The sequence below is a fragment of the Phyllobates terribilis genome, unplaced genomic scaffold (assembly GCF_046119375.1).
Source record: "Phyllobates terribilis strain yellow unplaced genomic scaffold, ASM4611937v1 Scaffold_13__5_contigs__length_258822181, whole genome shotgun sequence".
Taxonomy (NCBI): Eukaryota; Metazoa; Chordata; class Amphibia; order Anura; family Dendrobatidae; genus Phyllobates; species Phyllobates terribilis.
In genome coordinates, this window is record NW_027362773.1 from 182,650,468 (window position 1) to 182,657,031 (window position 6,564).

The 6,564-nt window shown below is 41.1% G+C and overlaps 3 non-coding genes across 3 annotated transcripts; all 3 read right to left on the reverse strand.

Annotated features, from left to right (window-relative positions):
- Positions 1-2,165: 2,165 nt before the first annotated feature.
- Positions 2,166-2,247, reverse strand: TRNAT-AGU (transfer RNA threonine (anticodon AGU)). The gene has a single exon. It is a non-coding gene; the product is annotated as a tRNA-Thr (tRNA).
- A 901-nt stretch (positions 2,248-3,148) lies between these two features.
- TRNAQ-CUG (transfer RNA glutamine (anticodon CUG)) lies at positions 3,149-3,220 on the reverse strand. The gene has a single exon. It is a non-coding gene; the product is annotated as a tRNA-Gln (tRNA).
- Positions 3,221-3,948: 728 nt separating this feature from the next.
- TRNAS-AGA (transfer RNA serine (anticodon AGA)) lies at positions 3,949-4,030 on the reverse strand. The gene has a single exon. It is a non-coding gene; the product is annotated as a tRNA-Ser (tRNA).
- Between the last annotated feature and the right edge of the window lie 2,534 nt (positions 4,031-6,564).

The window sequence follows — 6,564 nt, forward strand, 5'->3', positions numbered from 1 at the left end:
CCCACACACAGCTAGAAGCCCAAATATTTTTTCGGAGGTAGATGCAGATAAAAATTATTTTTAATTTGCAACCTGATGGAGGTCAGTATAGATGGACTAATAGAGAAAGTCCCACACACTGCTAGAAGGTCAAATATTTTTTCAGACCTAGATAGAGAAAAAAATTATATTCAGTTTGCAACCTGATGGAGGTCAGTATAGATGGACTAATAGAACAAGTCCCACACACAGCTAGAAGCCCAAATATATTTTCAGAGGTAGATGCAGATAAAAATTATTTTTAATTTGCAACCTGATGGAGGTCAGTATAGATTGACTAATAGAGAAAGTCCCACAAACTGCTAGAAGGCCAAATATTTTTTCAGAGCTAGATGCAGATAAAAATTATTTTTAATTTGCAACCTGATGGAGGTCAGTATAGATGGACTAATAGAGAAAGTACCACACACTGCTAGAAGGCCAAATATTTTTTCACAGCTAGATGCAGAAAAAAATTATATTCAGTTTGCAACCTGATGGAGGTCAGTATAGATGGACTAATAGAACAAGTCCCACACACAGCTAGAAGCCCAAATATTTTTTCAGAGGTAGATGCAGATAAAAATTATTTTTAATTTGCAACCTGATGGAGGTCAGTATAGATGAACTAATAGAGAAAGTCCCACACACTGCTAGAAGGCCAAATATTTTTTCAGAGCTAGATGCAGAAAAAAATTATATTCAGTTTGCATCCTGATGGAGGTCAGTATAGATGGACTAATAGAACAAGTCTCACACACTGCTAGAAGCCCAAATATTTTTTCAGAGCTAGATGCAGAAAAAAATTATATTCAATTTGCAACCTGATGGAGGTCAGTATAGATGGACTAATAGAATGATGCTATGCCCAAAAGATTTTACTTCACTAGGTGCAGTAAAAAAATTGGTATTCTATACACAGGTGGTATATCTTGCAACACAGATAGGCTACTCCACTGACTAACACACTCTGCAATAGGCCAAAAAGGATTAGCTTTGCTAGATTCAGCCAAATGCTGTGAAAAAAATTTGCACAGCACTGGTACAGACCTGCCTGGCAAAAAACTGATAGGAACTGATGTAACCTAGTCCTGAAAAGGACTGCAATTACAATTAGTCTTTACTCCCACAATCTATCTATTTAAGAGCACAGAACTGCCTGATAAGTCGTAGGAAATGCTGTAACCTAGTCCTTAAAAGGACTGCAATCACAACTATTCCCTACTCCCAAGCTATCTAAAAATTGTATTGAAATTAACAAGGTATAGCGCACACAGCAACAGCGGTGCCGTCTAACACGCAGCTGCAGCAGTGAGAAAATGGTGGCGACGGGGAAAATGGCTTGGTCTTATAGGGCAAGGACATGTGACATACACGGCAAATGACACATGCCCTTGCTTGTGTGAAAAACAGCAGTTCGCTCCGTGTGTGCGCTGCTGATAGGCTGACAGACTGCACCTCCCCACTGCAAATGCGGGAAAGAGAAAAAAAAATGGAGATCTTCATTATTCCTGCAGAGATCCATCCCCTGCCCCTCCCCCCACCACGCTGTACACTCAAACTGCGTATTAACATTCATTTTCATCATTACTGAGAAAAAATCCAGTTATGATTTTGGTGCACGAACAGTTATCGTACATAACCTCGAACAGCCGAATTTTTCTCAAATCGTTCGTGTTTGCCGAATGGCTCGAACACCGCACAAAACAGCTCGAATTTGAGATTGGCGAACAGTTCGAGTAGAACAACGCTCATCTCTATTGCAAAACTTCTGCTCATCCAGAAGTCACTAAAGATTTTTCATGGTGTGCTAAAAGGTTCCATCGGAAAGATAATTCAAGTAGAGTTGGTGCAAATCAAAGTTCATATCCCAGTCCATCAGCCACGGCAGTGGTCTGTGTTCGCTGGAAAAAAGGAGGATTTGCACCACATACCTGATGGCACCCTCTGAGCTTTGTTTGATTGGTGGTGTGATGCACAAGTGACATCTCACCCGGCTGACTAATCAAAAGAAGATATACAGATGCTGTTAAGCTGGTTCTACAAATACAATCCATAGATTACAGACCATTTCTGTGGGGGATAGACTTGGGAATGTGGAAATTGATCTACTCAGATAATTCGTCAAAATGTTACATGAAGTTAAATGCAGCTGGCAGGATTTGAACCTACGCGGGAAGACCCCAATGGATTACTAGTCCATCGCCTTAAGCATTCGGCCACAGCTACTCAGACACTGTTTCATTCTTATGAGTTTCACACCTTTCTTATAGCACAATGATCAATATCAGTGATTATCCTTCTGGAAGACATTTCAGAAAATGGAAGATTTCAATTGGAAACAAAATTCCAGGCCTCACTGAAATGTAAAAATCTGATTTAAAGGTATCATCAATTGGAACCTTTTACAGTTCAAGGTATATTAAAATTCATTTGGCGGATTTAGAGTGACTTTGTTCCAAACAACTCCTGAAAAAGGCTTTGAAAATGCTCAATAGTTTGAACAGATTAATTTCCATGCAAAAAGACTTGCTGTTCATATGATCAGGTATTGAGCATCTTTTAACCTCATTAAGTTTCCCAAAACGCCAAGCGGTTAACAGAAGTGAGCATATCACTTTTCAGGTATATTTTGCTTGCTTTATACTTGCTATACAAGTCAATGAGTAGGTTAGAAAGACCCCTGGAAGGTTCCTCAGTGACGTTCACAGCATTTTGCGAGCAAAAAAGAAACTTAAACAAACTCATTTGATGCCCAAAACAATACTTAGAAAAACATCACCAAACTATGTTTACAAAAATGCTGGAAAACACTAAAAAGGGTGATTCAGGAAAAGAATCGCTGTCGTTTTTGAGGCAGTTTCGGCTTGAAATCCTGGTCAGTTTCAACCACCTGGAAAAAGTGTCATGCGAACATTGGCACAAGTCATAGAGTACGATTGCTTGGTGTGACATAGATGATATGAGTTTTGCTTCATGAGGTCAAGTTTAACTTTTGAGTTAAACTTTCTTGATAGATAGATCTTTTTGACATGTGGATTTTAACTTTCTCCTTTTATGTTAAACCATGTGCATTGGCAAATTGAGTGTGAGCAGAAAAGATAAAACCTCTATGCACAAAGAATTTCTCAGGTTCCACTGAGATTTGAACTCAGATCACTGGATTCAGAGTCCAGAGTGCTAACCATTACACCATGGAACCACATGACCAATACAGCTGGCTGGATTTTCTTTTGAAAACAGTAAAAGAGAATGTGTAAATAGTGGAAATGTGAGAAATTCACTCTTAATCCAGTGATCTGAGTTCTAATCTCAGTGGGACCTGGGAATTCATGCATAATGATGAAAACTGGTTCTAAAGCTGTTCAGCAAATTTATATCTAACACACATTGGTAAATTAATATCTCCTCCCTTTTTATTCCACAAGTGTGCTTAAAGTTCCATGATATCACAACAAGGACAGCTTTAAAATGTTGATGAAATCTGGCTAATAATTAGCGTGCTGGATCTATCAGCTGGAAAAAGGGTGAGAAAAAAAGAAATTGCAAAACTTCTGCTCATCCAGAAGTCACTAAAGATTTTTCATGGTGTGCTAAAAGGTTCCATCGGAAAGATAATTCAAGTAGAGTTGGTGCAAATCAAAGTTCATATCCCAGTCCATCAGCCACGGCAGTGGTCTGTTTTCGCCGGAAAAAAGGAGGATTTGCACCACATACCTGATGGCACCCTCTGAGCTTTGTTTGATTGGTGGTGTGATGCACAAGTGACATCTCACCCGGCTGACTAATCAAAAGAAGATCTACAGATGCTGTTAAGCTGGTTCTACAAATACAATCCATAGATTACAGACCATTTCAGTGGGGGATAGACTTGGGAATGTGGAAATTGATCTACTCAGATAATTCGTCAAAATATGACATGAAGTTAAATGTAGTTGGCAGGATTTGAACCTACGTGGGAAGACCCCAATGGATTTCTAGTCCATCGCCTTAAGCTCTCGGCCACAACTACTCAGACACTGTTTCGTTCTTATGAGTTTCACACCTTTTCTTATAGCACCATGATCAATATCAGTGATTATCCTTTTGGAAGACATTTCAGAAAATGGAAGATTTCAATTGGAAACAAAATTCCAGGCCTCACTGAAATGTAAAAATCTGATTTAAAGGTATCATCAATTGGAACCTTTTACAGTTCAAGGTTTATTAAAATTCATAAGGCGGATTTAGAGTGACTTTGTTCCAAACACCTCCTGAAAAAGGCTTTGAAAATGCTCAATAGTTTGAACAGATTCATTTCCATGCAAAAAGACTTGCTGTTCATATGATCAGGTATTGAGCGTCTTTTAACCTCATTAATTTTCCCAAAACGCCAAGCGGTTAACAGAAGTGAGCATATCATTTTTCAGGTATATTTTGCTTGCTTTATACTTGCTATACAAGTCAATGAGTAGGTTAGAAAGACCCCTGGAAGGTTCCTGAGTGACGTTCACAGCATTTTGCGAGCAAAAAAGAAACTTAAGCAAACTCATTTGATGCCCAAAACAATACTTAGAAAAACATCACCAAACAATGTTTACAAAAATTCTGGAAAACACTAAAAAGGGTGATTCAGGAAAAGAATTGGTGTCGTTTCTTGAGGCCGTTTCGGCTTGAAATCCTGGTCAGTTTCAACCACCTGGAAAAAGTGTCATGCGAAAATTGGCACAAGTCATAGAGTACGATTGCTTGGTGTGACATAGATGATATGAGTTTTGCTTCATGAACTCAAGTTTAACTTTTGAGTTAAACTTTCTTGATAGATAGATTTTTTTTGCCATGTGGATTTTAACTTTCTCTTTTTATGTTAAATCATGTGCATTGGCAAATTGAGTGTGAGCAGAAAGATAATACCGCTTTCCACAAAGAATTTCTGAGGTTCCACTGAGATTTGAACTCAGATCACTGGATTCAGAGCCCAGAGTCCTAACCCTTACACCATTGAACCATATGACCAATGAAGCTGGCTGGATTTTCTTTTGAAAATGGTAAAAGAGCATGTGTACATTGTGGAAATGTGAGAAATTCACTCTGAATCCAGTGATCTGAGTTCTAATCTCAGTGGAAACTGGGAAATTCATGCATTATGATTAGTGTTGAGCCTACTCCGTAGTGTTCGAGTTCGGTTCGGTTCGTCGAACACCCTTGTGTTCGCCAAACTGTTCGTCGAACACCGTTAAAACCAATGGCAGGCAAACAAAAACACATAGAAACACATAGAAAACACCTTCAAAAGGTGTCCAAAAGCTGACAAACTGCTCAGAAGACATAACTAACACATGGAAAAGTGACAAGTACATTTAGTCATGCGAAAAGAAAAGAGGTGGAGGAGTAAAAGGAGGGGGAGACACAGATATAGGCATGTCATGCCCTTCTAAAATCCAAAAAGTGAGAAGCCGACACGGCCAGTCCGTTCCTGCCCGTGCCACCTCCGTGTCGCCGGGTTTGTGCCAGAGCCGCGGTGGACCCTGACTACCAGCCCCCCTCTCCCAATACAGGTGCCTATCCGCTGGTGGGTCGAGCGAGCCCCCCTGTGGTGTGAGCTTTTTAATTTAAATTGTCTCTCTAATTTGAATGAATACACTTTAAATCCTTTTACAAGGATCTATTGAAGGGCAAGTCTCATGCTAGCAGCCGCGTAATTCCAGCTCCAGTAGCGTCCACTAAAGCTGCTGCAGTTAAAAAGTTTTTATAAGGATCGAGCTCAGCTGTCCACCGCAAGGCATCCTACCGCCAGTCCCAGCCCCTATGCCTCGAGGTGCCTCCTGATGCTCTTCACTGAGTATCCCGTGGTCCCGAAGCATTTCCTTTGAAAAAATTAAGTGTCCAAACTACAGGTGGTGTAGCTTGCTTAACAGCCCGATAATCCGCTGACTAGCAGACACTGCTACTAGGCACAAAGTATTTCCTGGGCTAGATGCAGTTAAAAATTTGTAATTAGATACTCTCGTTGGATGCTGAGAAAGCATTCCATAGAGTCTCCTGGCACGCCATATATTATTCTCTTAAAAAGCTTGGGGTAGGGGTCTAGGGGACCCTTTTATAGCCACAATCACGGCCCTGTATCGCAATAGGTCACCTAGGCTGAAGATAAATGAAACTGTAGCACCCTGAGAGTTCGGTTTCTACAGAGGTATTGCACCTCACCCAGAGGTGTGATATCTCACTCTCAGGTAAGTATGGAGTGTGGATCAGGACCCGACACCTGCATGCATTACACCACATTGCCGTGGGGCAGGGCGACCAATATGCCCCTGAGATGGGCACGACAGTCCCTGTCCCTATCTGGAGTGGGGGGAGGGAACACTGAGGAAGGGGAACCCTGTAGTGCAGGAGCAGGGGGTAAGCAGTTCCTGGGTGCATTGAGAAGGGAGTATAAAAGGTGGGCACCATCTTAGTTCAGTGCAGAGAAGTCTGAGCAGAAGTGACAGGGAGCAGGGGCTCTGCATGAGCTCTGCTCCGGAGGCGGGCCTAGTAACAGAAGCCCAGGCCTGAAAGAGGGAGAAG